The sequence below is a fragment of the Triturus cristatus genome, chromosome 6, assembly GCF_964204655.1.
Source record: "Triturus cristatus chromosome 6, aTriCri1.1, whole genome shotgun sequence".
In the NCBI taxonomy this organism is placed as follows: Eukaryota; Metazoa; Chordata; class Amphibia; order Caudata; family Salamandridae; genus Triturus; species Triturus cristatus.
In genome coordinates, this window is record NC_140589.1 from 242,598,327 (window position 1) to 242,621,007 (window position 22,681).

The following is a 22,681-nucleotide window of genomic DNA, read 5'->3' on the forward strand; positions in this document are numbered from 1 at the left end:
CTAATCCTTGTAAGCTGATTTTATAATGAAAACATGATATTAAATATCAAGAACACTTTTTGAGACTAGGAGAAAAGTTAAGTAATATACTAGTAGTAGAACTGACTACTGGGGGTAATTACACAGCCATAAAAACCAAAGGATTAAATGAGTTTACACCATGGCAATAGGCTGAATGAATCTGTTATTGAATTTGATATCCATCGTATTTAACATTGATATTTATATATACAGAAATATATTGACTACTTAATCTTGAGGAAATTTTGCATTTATTTTCTTTAATGTATATATCAAATGGGATGAACAACGTGATGTAATGTCAATGAATTATGGTATTGATATATGATAATGTTTGAATGACAATTTCCAAGTTGTAATTCTGTCTAAAGCCACTTGCTGACTGGTTACAGTACTAATTAATTAACAATCGGAAATGAAGGGATGAAAAATAATGATGCGGTGTGCTTTGAACTACAATTATGGGTACAGCTCTAATAATCTTGTGACAATTATTGCAACAATTAACTGCTTAGATACTAGTTTACAAATGAATTTATTGTTTGAAAAGTTGGAACAACCACCAGTCTGTCTTCACTATCGGTTTGCACAGAGTATAGCACGTGACATGGAAAATGGTCATAAAACAGTTTGTAGCGCTGCCTCAGCTTGGGGAACAATGCTGGTTGCAGCCGAAACGCGTTCAATGGTGGCCTAACAATAAATATTTAAACTATTTACATGTGGCGTCATCATCCTTGGCTAAAGGGAGTAGTCGAATATATATATATATATATATATATATATATATATAATTATATTTTTATTTTTTTAACTGTCCTCATTTGTGCAATAAACATTCTGGACAAACGCAGGGAATCTCACTCTCACAGTGGACCGGTGGGTGGACAAAGAGCAAGTCCCCACTCTTCCTGTCCCATAGGGTCCAAAAGGGAAAAGGTCTGTGAGTACCAGTCCTGATCCCTAATTCCCAGGAGTTATTGAGGTATTGCTTAATCATTGGACTTCCATACCATTTACCAGCCTTATACCCCAAAACTAGAACTCTGTTCCCATATGTCCCAAAAATCATACCGCTTATCTTCCTCCCTGTTCTGATCCAAATGTATTATCCTTGGGATCAAGTCCAACCACTACCTCCTCAAGGAGTGTTCTGGGATACCCACTTAATGCACATTTCACATCTAGCTAATAGTATTAACACAAACAGCAGGTTTCTTCGCTTACATCTCAAATTTACCCTTAACCCCTCCTCATTCACAACCCCAAACAAGACAAGACTTGTGCTTACCTCCAGGTTCATGCCCAACACTGTCGAAAGGACCTCACTTACATCATGCAAAAACACCTAGAGATTGGGACATTGACAAAACATGTGCAGGTCATCGGATTCTTTCTCCCCACACTTAGGACAGCTCTTGACCATTTGTTTATTCAATCTTGTCAATTTTTTCGGTGACCATTATGTCCTATGTATCGTAAATAAATATTTTTTTCTGAGTGGAGCTGCACTGACAACGTGCCCAGACCTCTGTTTGAAGTGTAAACTCTTCTTCCCCCGCAAGTATAATCATCCAATACCTGCCCAAAATCTCTTTTTTCTGTGTTGGACTCTTTCAAAACCTTGCTTCAAGGTCATTATTCCCCACATCTTCCTTCTCCAAAGATTTCGCCCATCTAGCCAATTGATAGTACTAGAATCTGGAGATACCACCGTTCGTCATCAATGACATATGGTCCCAGTCTACTAAGGTCTTTCCTTCAAACAACAACTGGCCCTCTCATTATTCCGCCTTCAGCTAACGGGCTTGAAAGTGTATCCTTCAAATGTTCAGGAGTCCCCGGAGACTCCCATATTGGGGCATAACCACTGTAGTATGGGATTTTTAAGGCTTTCCTGATTTAAAACCAGGGTTTACATGCCGATAGTAGTATCTTCAGCTTCACTTTTTTGAAAAATTCCAGATGCCCAAACTTATACAGAAAAAAAATCACCCTCCAACCATGTCATGGCTTGCAGATATGGGGTGTATACTTGTTGTTCTTGAAACAAAGTTCTCACAGGATGTCTGGACTAGCAATTCTTCCTTGTGTTTCTCCCTTCGGAGCTTCTTACAGGCAATTCTAGTTGCCTTGGTAGCCCAAATAAAACTACTCAAAGCTCCTTGTAATTTGTTAAACCGATCTTTTTTAAATTCCCGGGGTATTGAAGCAAACAGAAAAGTACATTTTGGTAATATGGACATTTTTAAAATGTTGGTTCTTCCCAAAAATGATAGTGGAAGCCCTACCCAGGTTTTTAGTAGTTTCTTGGATTCATTTGCTGTTTTCTCAAAGGTTACCCTTGCAACATACTCCAGGTCCTTTGTTACCATGATACCCAGATATCTTATCTTTTCCCTTACTAGGGGGTTGTTGCTCCGGGAGTTCCATTCTATGATTTCCGTTTTCTGCCAATTTACTTGGTAATCTGAAACGCCCCCAAAGTGATCTAGAATGTTTCATATCATTGGAAGTGAGAGTCACAATCTCTTTGTATATACCATCAGGTCATCTGCATATAAGGCTAACTTATTCTCCCAACCCTGGAACTCAAAAGGCAGAATCTGTTGACTAGCCCTGATTTTACTGGCTAGTGGTTCAATATATAGGTCAAAAAGGACTAGGGAAAGTGGGCAGCCCTGCCTTCTACCCCTTGATATAACTATTTTCCGCGTGAGGTTTACATTAACAAGTATTCTGCCAGAAGGACTCTTACATATCAATTCTAAAACTCTCCTAAACACCTCTCCTAGATCATACTGCTCCGCGACTTTATGCAGAAAGGGCCAGCTCACCTTGTCAAATGCTTTGGCCGCATCAAAAGTAATTGTCGACAAAGGAAGCCCTAAACAACTCATGGATTAACTCATGAATCTGCCTGCCTTTGATAAATTGTTTCTGGTCTGGGTGTACCAACTTGTCCGCTATCCACCCTAATCTTCCAGCTAAGATCTGCATGAGATCTTATAGTCACTGTTTAACAGCGATATAGGTCTATAGGACTCGCAACACCTTGATCCTTCCCCGACTTCTGCAGAAGACAAATAGTTGCTTCCTCCCAAGATTTCGGTATGACAGAGCCCCTTAGAAAAATTGAATGAAAGAGTTTTGTCAGAAACAGAACAATCTCCTCTTTAAGAGACTTATAGATCTCAGTTGGTGAGGCATCTGGACCAGCTGCTTTCCCTCTTTTTAATTTCTTTATTACACCCGCAACCTCTTTTTTTTTTTAAGTTCAAAAGAGATTTTTATTAAGGAATAAAGGTGTCAGTACATAAGAAAAACATAAAAACATAAAAACAATATGAGAGGCAGAAAAGACGTGTCTGTGAAGAGAAGCATGAAGTTAAGAGAGAACAAATAATTGAGGCTTTACAATAGAAATTAATGCTAATAATAATATGCAGTACAGTGGATTATAAATAAATGCAAAGGAACAAAAAGGTCAATCAAGGAGGTTTAGAGACCTCTTGCTGAAAAGGAGGCAAATGAGATGAACGCATAGCACAAATATCAAGGTATAAAGTCACAGGAAGCCAAAGATCATGTCGTTTTTTTAGCCATGCTAAGGGGAGAAACAAAGACAGTATCTAGCCTGTGGTTATGACAAACATTATACCACCATGCTCTGACAGAAATGTTAGAAAAGTCTTTCCAATTAACAGTAATTTGTTGGAATGCAACAGCTAGCAGCAAGTCAACAATTTGCACATTAAAATCAAGATCTGCCCAACAGGGAGAGAGACTCCCTAAAAAAATATTTACAAAGGAAAAGGGAAAAGCAGTATGAAAAATGGTATTAATCTGATCCCAAACTTGTTCCCAAAAGTTGTGCACAACAGTGCAAGAAAAAAGCATGTGGAAGAGAGTAGCCTTGGGTGCCAAGCAAGACCAACATAGGTCAGGGGTTGAAGGAAACCTCTTGTTTAACATCTGGGGTGAAAAAAGAAGCCTGTTGAAGATAAAAAAAAAGGGTTTGTGTAAGGGAAGCAGCCCTGGATGATTTACGAATTTTAATCCACAGTTTGTCCCATAAAGAAGTGGACCAGGAGATGCCAAGATCAGACTCCCACTGTACCTCTACCATGGATTTCGATCTGGGTGTGAGAGTCTTATGAAATGACTGGTAGATTGAGGAGGCTGTGGGGCGAGTACGCAGTAAGGAATGGAGGCGTAGAGTAGGATTGGAAGGATCGGATTGGGTGGGAGAGCTGGAAAGTTGGGCATAGGTGGACATAACTGCATCTTTAAGCATGAGGTATTTACGAGCAAAAGATTGAGGGAGATTAAAAGTTTGACGGAGAGCAGAAAAGGGTAAGAAAACAGAGTCAGAAAAGAGATGAGATACCCACATCAAATCTTTTTGTCTCCAAGATTTCCAATAAAAGGGTTTGCGATTAATAAGGATGCTATTATTATACCAAATGGTGGTGTTAAGAAATTCGGCTACAGAGGAAGGTGGTTTCAGGGAATTGGAAAGAAGAAGTTTGGTAGTGAATTTGTGAATGGGAGTGGAAGTAAGCTGGGGTTTACGGGAGAATGAGAGGTACTCAGCAAAAGTGAAAGGGGATAAAGAGAGACCCTCGGTAACAAGCCAGAGGGGGGACGATTCAGCAGGATCTCGCAACCAGAGGGAGGCTTGTCGCAGAAGAAATGCTTTATGGTACGTGGGAAAATCTGGGAAATTAACCCCACCCTCTGATTTGGGAGATCGTAGCCTGAGCAGGGACATACGCGCTTTTTTGCCAGACCAGAGGAAAGAAGAGAGAATAGTGTTGATTTTCCTAAAAAATTTAGTGGGAATAGGAATTGGAATATTAGAGATAGTGTAAAGTACGATTGGGGATAACATCATTTTAATCGTGTCAAGGCGGCCCCACCAGGAGAGGTAGAGCGGGTGCCATCTAGAAGTAAGGTCAGATAATTTCTGGGAACACTTGTTAAGGCATAGTGAAACAGTTTCGGAAAGGGAGGGTGTGATGTGTAGACCAAGATATTTAATATGCAAGGGGCTCCAAGTAAAATTGGACGAAGCAAAATCATGTTTAAAGGTAAATTTGGTAAGGGGTAAAATTTCACATTTATCATTATTCAACTTGTAACCAGAAATTTGGGAATATTCATGAACTTCAGTTAAAAATGCAGGAATGGAAATGGCGGGATTGGACATAAAGAGTAGGATGTCGTCAGCATAAGCAGCAAGTTTGATATTAGTTTGAGAGATTTGGAAACCATGTAAATTAGGGTTCTGGCGGAGTTTTGAGAGAAAGGGCTCTTAGGCTAGATTAAAAAGGAAGGGAGAAAGGGGGCATCCATGACGAACTCCTCTACCTAAGTTGAAAAAGGGAGAGACCAGACCATTGGCGCAGACCGCTGCTCTGGGACTGGAATATAAGAATGAAATGAAGGAAATAAAATTAGGGCCAAACCCAAACCATCTGAGGGCAGAAAAAAGGAAAGTCCACTCTACTCTATCAAACGCTTTCTCTGCGTCCAGAGCAATTGCCGCTAAAGAATCATGAAATCGTGAGGATTTGGACAGGACATTGAACAAGAGTCTAGTATTGTCTGTAATGAAACGGCCTTTAACAAATCCAGATTGTTCCGGACCCAACAATTCTGGAAGAAAGGGGTCTAGTCTTATGGCAAGGGATTTGGCATATATCTTGTAATCGATGTTAACTAAGGAGATTGGTCTATAATTCTTGCAATGTTGAGTGTCTTTCCCTTCCTTGGGTATAATACATATATGTGCGTCTGAAAAAGAGCCAGAGGAGGTGCCATTAAGAATAAAAGAATCAATAAGGGAGTATAGTCTGGGTAATAGTAAATGAGAAAATTGCAAATAAAATTCAACTGTAAATCCATCTGGTCCTGGAGCTTTGTCCTTCTTTTTTTTTTTTTTTGAAAAGATTTTATTGTGCAGAAAAAGGGTTACAAACACGGGCCTACAACCACCAGGGCCGGCCGCTAGTAGTCGAAGTGTTCCAGCATATCAGAAAACAATGACTGGCCCACAGGGGCTCCGCACTATCACAGTAGATCCGACTGCACATAAGGGAAATCAGATTACACACTTTTAGTATAAACAACAACAAAAAAGAAAAATACAAAAATACAACAAACAAGGCGAAACGACTTATGAAGGGCGGCGAACACCAGCCGGGGGAGTCAACACACCAACCACCCGAGGGCGGTCAATAAAAGAAGACCTGAGAGGGAGGGGGGGGCCACGAGAGAACCAAATCTGTACTCCAAAGTACAAGATGCACAAGGAACCCTCAAGGATCAGGGGGACGAGGCAACCCCGGACGTATCCACCAAGGGGGGAGCACAGATAGACCCACGATACGCGTTCCACTGCCCCCAAATTTTACCCCAAGCCCCCGGTTTACCACGAGCCACATACACCGTTTTCTCCCTGAACATGCACCAGTCCATGTTCTCCTTCCAGACGGACACGGTGGGAGGCCGCTGGGAACCCCAAAGCTGTGCAATATCTCTCTTTGCAATCATGTTCCCCAAGGCCGCCCACCGAGCCTGAGCCGCATTGCAGTCATTGGGCTCCCATACATTCAGCACACAACGACGCACCTCCGGCAGCAGAGCGACCCCGGTGACTCGTCTCATAATATCATGCACCCGGCGCCAGTATTCCGCCACCTCGCGGCATTCCCATAGGATATGGAGAAAGGTAGCACTGAGCCCGCAGCCACGCTTACAGAGTCCGTCGTCTGAAAACCCCATCGAGACCAGGCGGGGGCCCGTCACATATACACGATGGAGAATCTTAAGCTGGACCAGGCGGAGACGGGCCGGGATGGCCACCTCCTTAGGGGATGACAGTGCAGTCTGCCAGTCCTCATCGTCCAGCACCACCCCATCTCCCGTCCATGCCTCCCGAAGACGCACCAAGAGGTCAGCCCGATTGTTTATCAGTTTTTTGTAAATCAGGGAGATAGTACTGTCGGGGACGTGACCATCGAGTATGCGGTCCTCGAGAGGCGAAGAAGAAGGGACCGTGGTCCCCTCCCCAAAGACCGAAAGCAGGGCGTGCTGAACCTGTGCATAACGGAAGAACTCTCTGTCACTAAGCTCATACTCGCGCTGAATCGCCGCGAAGGATTTAACCGCACCTTTAACCCACAGGTCCCCCACTCTGCTGATGCCGATCATATCCCAGCGCTCGAAGCCTTTCGTTGTCCAGAGGCTTCCCAAGCGGTCTGAGCCGAACAGAGGAGTGGCGCACGTTAAACGCTCACTTCAGCCCATCGCAACGTTAGCCGCCTTCCATACACGGACCGCAATCCTGGTAGGGCCCGTAAGGGCCCTACCAGCAGACCGCGAGTAAAGCGCTCTGTTATAGTTACCGCCGGGGAGCTGGAATTTATCCATCTCATATGCCGGGTTCGAACCAGGAGCGTACGTAGCATGATTAATGGCAGACAGCTGGGAGGCCCAATAGTACCGTCTAATATCAGGAAGCGCGATGCCCCCGTCATACCAGGAAAGAGTCAGCTTGGCCAAAGCGATACGCGATCGCCCGTCCCAAACCAGTCTCCTCTGCAAACTCTCCACCTCCCTAAAGTAGGCCGCAGGAATGACATCGAAGGAGTTCTGGAGTGCATAAAGGAATCTGGGAAGGGACATCATTTTAAACAGCGCCGCGCGACCAAGCGGAGACAAGGGCAGCTTACACCACCGAGCCGTATCTGCCCTCAAACGCCGGAGTGGAGACAGGAGATTCTGCTCATAGCGGACCGCCGGATCCAACGAAACGTACACCCCCAGGTATTTAAAGCCGGACTGAGATATTTGGAGCGGAAGCCGAGGCGGCAAGAGAGGAAGACCACCAGAGATAGGATACACACAAGATTTGGACTAGTTGATTATCAGACCCGAGTTTTTCCCGAAGGAAGTAAGGACATCAAAGAGAACATTGAGCGACTTCCGCGGTGAGGTGAGATACAAGAGAATATCATCCGCGTACAATGAAACCCGATCCTCGAAGCCCGGGGCCCACCGGAGCCCTCTAATCGAGGGCTCCCAACGGAGCCAGGCAGCGAGCGGTTCCAGGGCGAGAGCAAAGAGCAGCGGGGACAACGGGCACCCCTGCCTAGTTCCCCTCCCGAGAGCGAAAGGCCGAGAAACCCGCCCATTGACAACCACCTGAGCCATTGGTCCAGCATAAAGGAGCTTCACCCAGCTAAGGAACCCCTCCCCAAAACCAAACTTCGCCAAGACGGCCCAAAGAAATGGCCATTCAATGGTATCAAAGGCCATCGTGGCGTCTAGGGAAACCAATATGGCCGGTTCAACGAAGTACTCAGCCCTAGCGAGGACGCCGTGCAGACGCCGTAAGTTGAGAGCGGTATTACGATGTGGGATGAAGCCACATTGATCCGGATGTATCAAGTCACATATAACGCTCAGCAAGCGATTGGCGAGGACCTTAGCAAGGATTTTGGGTTCGGCATTCAGCAGGGAAATAGGCCTATAGGAGGCACAGCGGTCACGTGGCTTACCCTCCTTGGGAATCACCACTATAGTAGCCAGACGCTGGTCGTCAGGAAGGGAACCCCTCTCGAGCGATTCCTGAAACATGTGACGGAGGAAAGGCGCGATTTTATCCGGGCGCAACTTATATAGTTCAATCGGCAGACCGTTGGGGCCCATAGCCTTGCCCGAGCGGAGGGAGCGAATCGCAGTAGCTATCTCTTCGACAGACAAAGGGGCATCCATCAGCTCGCGGTCCTCAATGGATAAGCCGGGCAGGGCAATATCCCGAAGCAGAAGACGAGAGTCGACCTCATCTCTATCAGACACCGGGGAGTGCACTGCACGGAGGTGGTCAGCAAAACACTCAACAATCTCACCAGGCTCAGTCACACACAATCCATCCGACACCCGAAGCTCCGGGACCACACGATTCACTCTCTCCTTCTTGTCCAACCAGGCAATCAGCTTACCCGCCTTGTCTCCGGCGTCATACAACCTACCCTGCTGCTCCCTATACATAGTCTTGGCAGCATCAGTGACGAGAGACTTATATTCAAACTGCTTCAGGCTGAGGGCATGCAGCCCATCCGGGGTGACACCCGCCTCCAAGGCTGCCTCCAGCCCCGATATTTCAGTCTCCAGCATTACAACCGCCTCTCTCTTAACCCTCTTGGCCTCCACTATCTGGGACAGGGCATGCCCGCGGAGCACTGCTTTGAAAGCTTCCCACAGGGATACCGAGGACAACACTGACCCCTCATTCTCAGAAAAATAGTGATCAATCGACTTAATCAGGCTATCACGGATCTTGGGGTCTCGCAGGTACCAAGGGTTAATAGGAGCGATCCGCCCAGCGGACCGCGACCCGGTGTCAAAAAGCAACCACAGTGGGGAATGATCAGAAATACCCCTGGCCAGGTGTTTGACCTCTCGAATCCGAGTAGCCTGGGCCGCGGGCATAAGGAAATAATCCAGTCTGGAGAGACTCCCATGGGCCCCAGAGTGAAAGGTGTACTGACACTGTGTCGGATGCATTAACCTCCAACAGTCCACCAGACCGAAGGTCTCCAGGAGCCCGCCCAGCCACGCCTGGGCAGCAGGGAGGGCCCTGGGCGGATGACGGTCCAGGTCACCCGAGACAACCGAATTAAAGTCCCCACCCATAAGCAAAAGACTGTCAGGAAGCCCAAGCAACATACGACCCAAGTCAGAGAAGGTGGAGTTCTGGATGCCCGGGGGAACATAGACCGAGATCAAGGAAAGGGACTGCCCCTCCCACCTCCCAGTCAGAGCCACATAGCGCCCTCTATCGTCCGGGACCACCCTGGTGATCTCAAACGGAAGTGAGGCTCGCAAGAGAATGCCCACCCCTCTCGAACCAGTGGTGAAACCAGAGTGGGCCACAAGTCGATATCCCCCCCTGTTCATAGCCCGACAAACATTGCCGACCAGATGCATCTCCTGTAAGAACACCACATCAGGAGTCAGACGACGCAGATATTGCAGCACAACACCCCGTTTGATACGGTCCCCCAATCCATTGACGTTCCAAGACATCAATCTCAACCCGTCCCCCCCCATCCCCTCCAGTAGATCAAGGGCCCCCTAGCAAAGAGCTCAACACCCAAGGATGAACCATAGCCAATACTTCGCCTTGAAAACAAAAAACACAAATGCAAACAACCCCACCCACCCACCAACCCCCCCCCCAACTCCAACACCCCCCACCCTGCACCCCTGCGGTCCAAAAAACCACCCCAACTTGCAGTGTGCCTGTCGCCCTACAAACCCCATTCTACGAAAAGACCCCAGAGGAGGGAAGGGACTCGTCCCCGCCCGCTCCCCTCACACAACATAGTGAAATGAAAATGCACAAAAGAAGTAGAACCCAGCCGAACAGTACAACATGGCAGAGTCCGGGACCATAAGTCACTCCAAAGGAGACCCGCCACCCTCGGTACCGGCAGAGGGCCCAGTCCGGTCACCCCGGTCCGGCAGCGAATCCAGCCAGTCACTCACAGTCGCAGGAGAGTCAAAAAAGGTAGTCCGATCTTCATGTTCCACTCGGAGCCTTGCAGGATAAAGCATAGAGTACTTGAGACCGAGATCCCGGAGACGCCGCTTCACCCCCTGGAAGCCCATCCGCTGTTTCTGGACAAGTTGGGTGAAGTCCGGGAAAAAGTTAATGGACGAGTTCTCATGTCGGACCGGGCCATGGACCCGTGAGGCCTGCAGAATCGCGTCTCGGTCTCTGTAATGGAAAAGTCTCGCAACGATAGGCTTCGGGGGGGCACCCGGTCGCGGCCGGCCACCTGGGACTCGATGGGCCCGCTCCACAGCGAAAAACTTACTCAGGCCTGCGGGAGCAAGATGTTCGAGGATGAGCTCCTCGACCAGGAGATCAACCGGGCGGTTATCGGAGGTCTCCGGAACACCTATGACGCGGATGTTATTGCGGCGGGCCCGTCCCTCGAAGTCTTCCAGCCGCCGGGCCATCAGATCATTGGCCGACTTGAGATCGCCGAGAGTGGCCTGCAGGTCCGACACGTCCGTACCAAGGGAGGACGTCCGCACATCCAGCGATTGAACCCTCTCGTTGGTCTTAGAGAGATCCGCCCGGATTAGCGTAATGTCAATGGCCACCGTGTCGATTTTACGGGCCAAGGCCTCGTACTGCGTAGCGATGGTCTCTCTGATGCCCTTAATGGCGCCCATGATGTCCTGCAGGGACAGATCCGGAGAAACGGACGGGCCACCACTGGTGTCCTCCGGGGGGACATTGGCCGTCCCGGGGGATCCTTTACCCTGAGTGTAGCGGTCCATGTTGTTCGTCTGGACCGGTCCCCCACGTAGGGATGTTTTGGTCTTACGCCTCTCGGGGCCTCCCTTGCCTCCCATGAGAACCTCGATCGCCGAAGGGGACCACCGAGGAAGCGTCGAGGTGGCACAGGCCAGGCAGACGCGTGTCGCACCACAGGCCGCAATATGGCGGAGCGAAGGGACCACCGTCAATGAGCACACTGGCAGCAGACGAAGCCACCGGCATCAAGCGAAGGCAAAATGAAAGCCCAGTCGCACCAAGCAAGTCCACAGTCCAGCCCCTCAAAGACCAAAAGTGAAACCGAAAGTGATGTGACGGCCACTGGCACAGCCCCGCTGCCGTTGTTGTTCAACTACGCTTCGGCTCCACAGATCACCCTCGCCTCGGGCACAGCCGTCGGGTGGGCCTCAAAAGTTCGAACCGCCATAACTCCGGATTGCCAGGTCCGATTTGATTTCCGAAAGGAGTTTAGTGTTCAGCCAGCATTCGTCTCCCAGATTCCATCAACCAAGTCAGGATAGAGTCAGGATAAATTCCGAGGAGCAGCGAGGGTCCGGGGAGCCCTGTGCTCACGCGACCATCTTGGATGCGCGCTAGGCTCCTCCCCAGCTTTGTCCTTCTTAAGTGAATGAAGTGCATTGTGTAATTCGGTACTAGAGATAGGCGTTTCAAGAATGGATAGATCAACAGGGAAATTAGGGGGGGCTCGAATGTTGGAGAAAAAGGTAGCAAGGGATTGGGCAGAAGGGTGAGTTTCAGATGAGTAAAGTGTGGAGTAAAAACGGGAAAATTGCTCTAAAATATCAACATCTGTATGTCTTAAAACAGAGTTAACATCATAAACAGATTCAGGTGCCAATTCCGATCCGGTAAAAAAATTCCCCGTCCGACTCGTATCCGGATTTTTTTCCGTCCGAATCGTCAAAGTAGCGTACAAACTGCCAAGTACAATTCGAACGGAAAAAAGTCCATACAAATCGCATTGGGAAGATTTCCCCACACGTCCTCGGGTCGGGAAAAGTCACCGACACGTCCCCGGTCGAAAAACCCACCGTGCGGAAAAATAAAGTCCGACTGCGCAAGTACGATCCCTCCCGTCCTCCCCATTTCACAACCGTACGCAAAAAACACCGTCCGAACCGAACTCCCATAGCAACCATGGAGACATGTGCCCGCATACGCGCCGAACACCCCACCACCCCCCCGCCCGCGTATGTACGCTCCGAACCCCCACCCGTGTATGTACGCACCGAACCACCACCCGTGTATGTACGGACCGTACCCACACCCGTGGAAGTACGGCCCGTACCCACACCCCACCAGGGAATGTACGGCCCGAACCCCCACCCCAGCAGTGTATGTATGCCCCGAACCCCCACCCGTGTATGTACGCACCGAACCACCACCCGTGTATGTACGGACCGTACCCACACCCGTGGAAGTACGGCCCGTACCCACACCCCAGCAGTGTATGTACGCCCCGAACCCCCACCCGTGTATGTACGCACCGAACCCCCACCCGTGTATGTATGCACCGAACCCCCACCCCAGCATTGTATGTATGCCCCGAACCCCCACCCGTGTATGTACGCCCCAAACCCCCACCCGTGTATGTACGCACCGAACCACCACCCGTGTATGTACGGACCGTACCCACACCCGTGGAAGTCCGGCCCGTACCCACACCCCACCAGGGAATGTATGCCCCGAACCCCCACCCCAGCAGTGTATGTACGCCCCGAACCCCCACCCGTGTATGTACGCACCGAACCACCACCCCAGCAGTGTATGTACGCACCGAACCCCCACCCGTGTATGTACGCACAGAACCCCGACCCGTGTATGTACGGACCGTACCCACACCCGTGGAAGTACGGCCCGTACCCCCACCCCAGCAGTGTATGTACGCCCCGAACCCCCACCCGTGTATGTACGCACCCAACCCCCACCCCAGCAGTGTATGTACGCCCCGAACCCCCACCCGTGTATGTACGCACCGAACCACCACCCGTGTATGTACGGACCGTACCCACACCCGTGGAAGTACAGCCCGTACCCACACCCCACCAGGGAATGTACGCCCCGAACCCCCACCCCAGCAGTGTATGTACGCCCCGAACCCCCACCCGTGTATGTATGCACCGAACCACCACCCCAGCAGTGTATGTATGCACCGAACCCCCACCCGTGTATGTACGCACAGAACCCCCACCCGTGTATGTACGGACCATACCCACACCCGTGGAAGTACGGCCCGTACCCCCACCCCAGCAGTGTATGTACGCCCCGAACCCCCACCCATGTATGTATGCACCGAACCCCCACCCGTGTATGTATGCACCCAACCCCCACCCCAGCAGTGTATGTACGCCCCGAACCCCCACCCATGTATGTACGCACCGAACCACCACCCGTGTATGTATGGACCGTACCCACACCCGTGGAAGTACGGCCCGTACCCACACCCCACCAGGGAATGTACGCCCCGAACCCCCACCCCAGCAGTGTATGTACGCCCCGAACCCCCACCCGTGTATGTACGCACCGAACCACCACCCGTGTATGTACGGACCGTACCCACACCCGTGGAAGTACGGCCCGTACCCACACCCCACCAGGGAATGTACGCCCCGAACCCCCACCCCAGCAGTGTATGTACGCCCCGAACCCCCACCCGTGTATGTACGCACCGAACCACCACCCGTGTATGTACAGACCGTACCCACACCCGTGGAAGTACGGCCCGTACCCCCACCCCAGCAGTGTATGTACGCCCCGAACCCCCACCCGTGTATGTACGCACCGAACCACCACCCATGTATGTACGGACCGTACCCACACCCGTGGAAGTACGGCCCGTACCCCCACCCCAGCAGTGTATGTACGCCCCGAACCCCCACCCGTGTATGTACGCACTGAACCCCCACCCGTGTATGTACGCACCCAGCCCCCACCCCAGCAGTGTATGTACGCCCCGAACCCCCACCCATGTATGTACGCACCGAACCACCACCCGTGGAAGTACGGCCCGTACCCACACCCCACCAGGGAATGTACGGACCGTACCCCCACCAGTGCATGTACGGACCGTACTGACGCCAAAAACACACGTACTGAACACGGACAAACCACATTTACACAAGGAGAGTCAATTAGAGTTTCCCCACACCACCAAACATGCCCAACAACCCCACAAACATCACCTACACTGACCTGCAACTGCCAAACTGCCAAACAGAGGCCCAAAACACGACCACTCCTCATAACACACCCACACAAAATTCAAACACAGCCACACCCACAAATGGACCAATAAAAATGGACCACACACACAAACCATGAGCCTTTGCAACAGACCCACTGCTGCCAGAGCCCACAGACGACCCACACCACCATACTTGAACCTCACACTTGCATACCTTCACACAACCACCTACACAAACACCCCCTCATCACATTCACACACACACCTCCACTACCACACTCACACACCCACAACCATCCACACCCACACCCCCACAACCATCCACACCCACACCCCACGCCATGTCCACAACGAAGAATCCAAAGTTCACAAAGGAGGAGCTGGAGATCCTTGTCGACGAAATCCTCAGAGTCGAGCCACAGCTCTTTGGAACATTGGTCAGACAGACCAGCATATCCGAAAAATCGGCCATGTGGCAGAGGATTGTCGATTCTGTGAATGCTGTTGGGTCCACCAGAAGGACCAGGCACGAGTGCCAATCCAGGTGGTACGATCTGCGGAGGACGGTCAAGAGGAAGATGACTGACAATCACAACCAGGGGAACATCACTGGAGGAGGGCCGCCCCCCAGACCGGTACAATACCATCCCTGGGAGGAGAAGGTGATGTCCACGCTGGCGGTGGAGGGACTACACGGACTACCAGGACTCCCAGACCCTGGTGAGTACACAAACAACTCACCTCACATGGGGGGGATGCCATACACAATCAATCATGCACGCCACCCCCCCCAAGCCACCACCGGACACAACCACACTCCACAAACGCACACATGCCACTAGCGCCTCCATGCCCCATGCACCAATCAGGGCCATGCCAAGTCACAGGCCACACAAAACACCAACACAACACAGGATGTGGCCGATGCTGGGAGTGTGGGCATCAAAACTAACATTGAGCAACTCACAAGCACACAACAATGCCCTCAGCCCATATGGCCCAGGGCACAGCCATACAAACTGTGTGTACCCACACAGTACTGTCTTGCCTGCAAATGGTGGCCGCCTTGCAGGATGACATGGGTCTGAAGGCACAATTTGCACATAACAGCAGACAATGAAGATGCATCGCTCTGATAGAGTCTCAGCACACACCGCCACAGCAGCAGCCTACACTCAGACACACTGCCCAATGGATGCCCGGAGAACAGGAACTAACTCACATGAACAAGCCAATGGCCATTCAAAGACCGGCTAACTGTGTGTGCCCAGGAAGCTGGCCTGAGGTGACAGAGGGTGACAAATAGAGGGAGGGAGAGGGGGAATGAGAGGGAAGGAGACAGAGGGGGACACAGGGAGACAGACAGACAGAGGGAGGGAGTAGGGTGACAGAGGGAGACCGACAGAGGGAGGAGGGTGACAGAGGGAGGGAGGAAGGGAGACACAGGGAGACTAAATCCCCCTTGGGTGGTGTGGCCATGTCCACTCGTCAGCCGGTGGACTGTGTGCATGCAGACAAGATCTGGCAGTGCCTCAACCCCCCCCTACCGTAGATGAAGACCGGTCCATGTGTCAATCTGTGCACGAGTCCATCCGTGCTGCAGGCACAGACCTAACCACACACCCAGTATACCCACCCACTGTGTCGGTAAGAACCCTGTCACAAATGCTTCAGTCACCTACCTGCATCATCAAATTGCCTTGGCAAAACACCATTTGGCCACATACAGTGCAACACGTAAGGCGCCTCTGCATGGCTCGCTACGCCCGCACACCACACTGCTGACTGTGTACCCAAATAGATGCATCAACTAAGATTGTGTCACACATGCGTAAAGCCCTGACAGCTGTGGCCAAGGGACAAACCCATGCACAAGTGCACTGTGAGAGGAATGCAAGACACATCCAACTACCCAGAGGAAGAGTGCCAAATCAGAAATGCATGAAACATGGATGCCACATGTAACACTGTTAACATTGTCTCTCTCACACACAGGTCAACGTCGTCGATCACCCCCCAACACTGGGGGGGAAGTCTCACAGGACCAGGCTCTGCGGGATGAGGACCCCACTGCCAGCGACGACTCTCACCACTCCGTTGATGACCCAGACCAACCTGGCCCCTCTGGTGTCCAACCACCTGCAGCACCTGCGTCAGGTACAACTGTGCCAACCACCACCCCCATTCCTGCCACATCCCAGGAGACGTCCAGGAGCCCTGCCCGCACACGACCACCCAGCCAGTCTGCCCAGGAGGGACACGGTCCTCCGGGCAACCAGGAGGAGGCAGGCGGCAACGCAGATGCCATCCCTCAGGGGTCCCGGAGACCCGATGCGCCCACAACGGCAGGCCAGGTGCACGTGGGCAGGGGTGGCGGGAGTGGAGGACGGTGGAGGTGCGAACCTGACCAGGGAGCTCAGGACCCGGTAGTGTCCCAGGTCAGCAACATCCTGGATACATACCGGCGTGACACCAGGGGCATGGACCAGATTGCGTCCACCCTCAATGACATCAAGGGGACCCTCGAGGAGATGAAGACCCTGCAGGCCCAGCAACATGCCTGTCAACTGCAACACCAAGGAAGGATGGAGGATAGACAGGCTGAGCTCGTGGCGGTGCAAACCCAAATGACCGGTGTACTCCGTCGGATTGCCGACAACATGGGCAACCCTCCCTGTGGCACCAGGCGAAGGCCATTACCAGACACAGGGAGGGATCAGGAGGAGGAGGATTCATCCGACGGAGCGTCACAGACATCGTCACGGCCTGCTTCCGAGGGTCCCCGCAGGAAGGTGGGTCGTCCACGAAAAAGACTGTGAGAGTCAGCAGAACATCACCATCTCCCAGGTCACGCTGGCCTGGCACCTGGCCCTCTGGCCCAATAGCAGCACATGACATTCTCTGCCACATGGACTTGCTGGTCACTGTCTGACCTATGTTGACGAAGACTGTGGCATGGACTCTGATAATTTGCTACGGCAAGGATACCAACTCCCCCAGTGAACTTTGGATTCTACACTCCCGCAGTGCACCTCTTGTCATCCCCACAAACCCGTACCCCACCACAAATAAATTAATCACAATTACAAGATGATGCCGTGATTCTGCATTATTACAATACATGTGTGTGTCGTAAAGTCAAAGCATGCCTGATCTCAGAATTAACTCCAACCATCCAAACCGTGGGGTCTCAGTCTTTCCCAGGACACACATGGGTCCCAATGTATCATCTGATACAGACATGGAGTACCATACTCACCTGTGCTGGGCCCAACCAGCTGAGTGGTTCCCGCACAACTGTGGCTACAGACACATTTAGGGGAGCAACAGTCATGCGCAGAGGTCAGGGATCACGTGGAGTGACCTGGCTTGCCGCTCCCAGGTATGTCTAGACATGTGTCCCTACCATGTCCTGCATGCTTGCGTCAGGCGGATGTTGAGAATGGTGGCTAGGCCAAGGTTGGATGCATGGAGATGCCAGAATGCAGTTTTGGATCACAGTGCCACATGGTTGTGTGGGGTTGTGGGCTGCATCATGAGTGTGGGCGTGGATCGAGAAGGTCATCCTGCAGCTGGCTGTGAATCATTCCCCCCATCCCGTTTGGACGTTGATGTGGCCTGGTTGCCTGATGCAGTAGCAGAGCTGTGCAGATGCACTCCGGATATGGACAAGTATCATGGGAGTTGTAAGGCACATGTCCGTAGACTGCAGGGTAGGATTAGACACGGATGTTGTAGTTGCCCTGGTCTCTCTTGCCTTGAGGTGGATGGAACTGTGCATCTTGTGCATAATACAGATTCCAATCCCTGACAAACCGCTAGCATCTTGCTACTCTACACATAGACACATATGCACCACCTCTGAAAACTATGCCAGACATGCCACATGCACAGTGGCAACAGGCCACCATTGACAGAGAAGAGGCACCTTGGAGACAGAGGGACAAATTTATTAGTCATGTGTGTTTGAATGACAATGATACTCTGTCAACACATACACAGGTCATGTGGATGAACATGTGGGAGCAACACTGGCACCCCCCATTGCAACACAGATGCTGGTATTCCATTGAACTGGCACACAAGTGACGGATAACAGCTAAACACCCCCTGCTGCCACGGAGAGGCTGCTATACACCATTGAGGCCCTGATGGGGCAATCACACACCATGTCAACCCGGTGCAACCTGTATGTTTCCGAGGCCAGTGTTACACACATTGATGGCCTCATCACAATCCCCAATCCCCTGACACATGACAGTCACCAAGTCTGACCATGGCTCCAGGTGAAGCCTGCCCCATGTCATGTTCCCCATGTAGGATCCACATGTATGCAAATTGACCACACATGAACCGGAGAAGTGCACACAGACTACAAACAATTTACACACCCAAAACGCCGTGAGGCATCCCTTACCCTAAGGAGATTTCAAAACTTGCCCGTGCATGTGACGCAGAATCAGCACATGTTGCTGTGTTCATGAGGAGTAGCAGGAGCACAACAATGCCACCAGCAGACAGCATGCCCATGGACCTGTGGAAGAGAGACACACAAGGAGTCAGCCCAAAGGAGCACATCCGCAAGCATGTACTCAACACGTATCATCTTGTCAACATGACAGGTGACAATGATGACTCTCGGACAACATCCTTCCATTGCGCCATCACTCGAGTGACACTTCAATACACACCACTGACTCACTTGGCAGACATGCAGATGGACACACACATTGCAACACATGCCACACACGGCCCAATGCGTGCACACTCAGACACTGGAACTCACCACTAAGCAAAGAAGTCGCGTATGAGCCGACTCCGCATGTCCTCCACAGCCTCCTGCTCCTTCACATCACTTGCCCCGTCACCAAGCCCTTCATCCTCCACGGGTGGATGGTCCTGGTCATCTTGATCCAGTATGAGTGGAACAGCTTCCTCCACTGCCATGTTGTGCAGCATGCAGCAGACGATGATGATCTTGCACACCTTCACCGGGGCATATGGGAGTGCTCTGCCGGTCTTGTGGAGGCACCGGAATCGGCTCTTCAGAAGTCCAAACGTCCTCTCAATGACTCTCCTGGTCCGCCCATGGGCGTTGTTGTAGCGGTGCTCGGCAGCCGTGCTGGGGTTGCGGACAGGCGTCATCAGCCATGGCATGTTGGGATAGCCAGCGTCCCCTGCAAGGAAACATCATGGACAGAAGTGTGTCAGCACAGGCAGTGAGATTGGAAGATGACGCCAAACACTAAACTGCCAGAGCCTACCCACCAACAATACATGCTCGCTCGTTCCGCAGCTGCTGCATCATTTCAGGCAGCCTGCTACGCCTCATGATGAAGGCATTGTGTGCTGATCCTGGAAAGCGAACACAGACATGTGAAATCACCATGTTGGACAGACACACCACAAGGGCATTAATGGAGTGATAATGTTTGCGATTCCTATACACCACCTCCTGTGCCTGTGGTGGTACCAACGCAACATGTGTCCCATCTATGGACCCAATGACATGGGGCATCCCTCCCAGGGCATAGAACTCACGCTTGACACCTGTCAACTGCTCACGAATTGGGAATTTAATGTACTCATCCAGGTGAACCAACATAGCCTCTAAGAAATCATGCAGAACACGGCTGAACATCGTCTGGGACATGCCCCCGACGTCAGCAATGGTATGTTGGAATGTACCCGTGGCAAGGAAATGTAGGGCTGCCATCACCTTCAACTTGGGTGTCAGTGCACTGGGATACCTGTGGCGCGGGAGGAGGTGTGCTTCCAGCCGGCCAGTCAACTCATCAATCAACCGTTGGCTGAATCTGTAGCGGCGTATACAGTCCCGTTCATGCAGGGCAGCCAGGTCTGGCATACGTCGAGGGAGAGGCGGAGCCCTGCAGTGAAATGGAAGGAACACCGAAGAGTGAGCACTGTACGACGACATTGTCAATGCACTGAGCACATGTTAAACAGCCAATACACAAATGCCACATTCTGAGTCAGGTCTGTGCCACATTTCCTGGACACGTACGCCAGGCAGGTGACACTCCTACCAAGGGACAGCCACTAACGGAGTGGGGCAAGCTCACGATGACATGGCATGAGACTAGCTGTGGGCCAGTGTAAGTGAACATGCACACGCATCACAGGATTCACAGACATCCACACATGTGCAGAAGTAGGATGCGTATTGTACAGACAGGTTGGTGTATGAGATATGCACTGGTCACATGTTATAGGAAAAGGACAGGCCACACACATTGCCTTGGAGGAGTACATGTCGAGACAGAACATACATACATTGAGAGCATGTGGATATGTACTTGTTTTGATACTCCGTGTAGTTGCATACATACACACCTCATGGCAGATCACATATGTGGGCTGGTGTGCGGAACAGTGTGCAATGGCCATCTACACACACACACATGTTGGTAGCAGCAACTGCTGATGCATTGGACCACACACCTACAGCAAAATCATGGAAACACATGCCACACACATGACATGGTTGCAGCGTGCAACGCAGCCATTCACATGTCATGTGTAATATTCCGTGTACCTGGCATCAGGGGACAGGTGCGGGTGTCCGTGACTGGGACATGCAAGTGACTCATGGCTCTACTAGTGTGTACGACATGCACACATGTCAAAGGAGTGGAGGGTATGTGTGGCACAATGCGCACCATCACACACGACATGTGTACACAGCTCATCGTACATATGCTTTGCCCACACCTCAGGGGTAATGTGCCACATCACATCCTGACACACCTGTGTCACACACATGTGGTATTGCACAGACAATGCATTGGTGTCCACCCTTGGCAAAATCTGACGCTCCATTCCTGTCTGTGTGCCGCCTGTCACCACTGACAGGTGTGGAACGCACCGTACATACGCTCTGAGGGCGTGTATAGGGTCCCTGGGCCAACATGGGCGCTGGCGTATGCGTACGCCACAGTATTACGGACCGGACAAGCGCTTGTACGGTCCGGATCACAACATGGGCGCTGGCGTATGCGTACGCCACAGTAGTACGAACGGGACAAGCGCTTGTACGGTCCGGATCACAACATGGGCGCTGGCGTATGCGTACGCCACAGTATTACAGACCGGACAAGCGCTTGTACGGTCCGGATCACAACATGGGCGCTGGCGTATGCGTACGCCACAGTAGTACGGACCGTACAAGCGCTTGTCCGGTCCGTACTACTGTGGCGTACGCATACGCCAGCGCCCATGTTGTGATCCGGACCGTACAAGCGCTTGTCCGGTCCATACTACTGTGGCGTACGCATACGCCAGCTCCCATGTTGTGATCCGGACCGTACAAGCACTTGTCCGGTCCGTACTACTGTGGCGTACGCATACGCCAGCGCCCATGTTGTGATCCGGACCGTACAAGCGCTTGTCCGGACCGTATCACTGCTTTTGGGGTGCCCTAGGGCGTGGAACGCACCGTACCTGTGTGTACATGTATGAAAACACATAGGGGACACATGAGGGACAAGTATAAGGGCCTAAATGCATGATGGTTGCCATGGAGACCGAGTTTGATTTTTGAATTTGAGCACCAGGTGCCCAGCAGAAGTCAGTTTGCAAGAATCTACATTGTTGCAAAGTGGATGTCGACTGGACATCATCATCAAAACTGAAACCATGCAAAGCCACACACTGGGGTAGGTTTGAAGGGATTGGATGAAACGTAGGATGCAAATGTGACTGACCAATCAATCTGTACTCCTGTACATGAACAGGCCAGCCAGGCAGATATAAGCCAGCCAGGTCCCATGAGAGAGCACTTGCCTGCACATCCATTCATCCATGACCACTGCTGCTGATAGTGATTCCTCTGGCACCATGTCCACGACTGTGGAGAGGTCACAGCCATTCACCCAGGAGGAGAACCTTGCCCTGATAGATGTGATCCTCCCACAGTACCAGAGCCTGTATGGTCGACCAGGGGTTCAGGTGAGTGCAGACTCCACTAGCTTAGACTGTGCCCCTTTTGTGTGACAGTGACTTCTGGCATTGTGTCCATGTGTGACAGACATGCACTGGTGTTTAGAGTGGGTCCCAGGGTGTGGAAGGCCTCA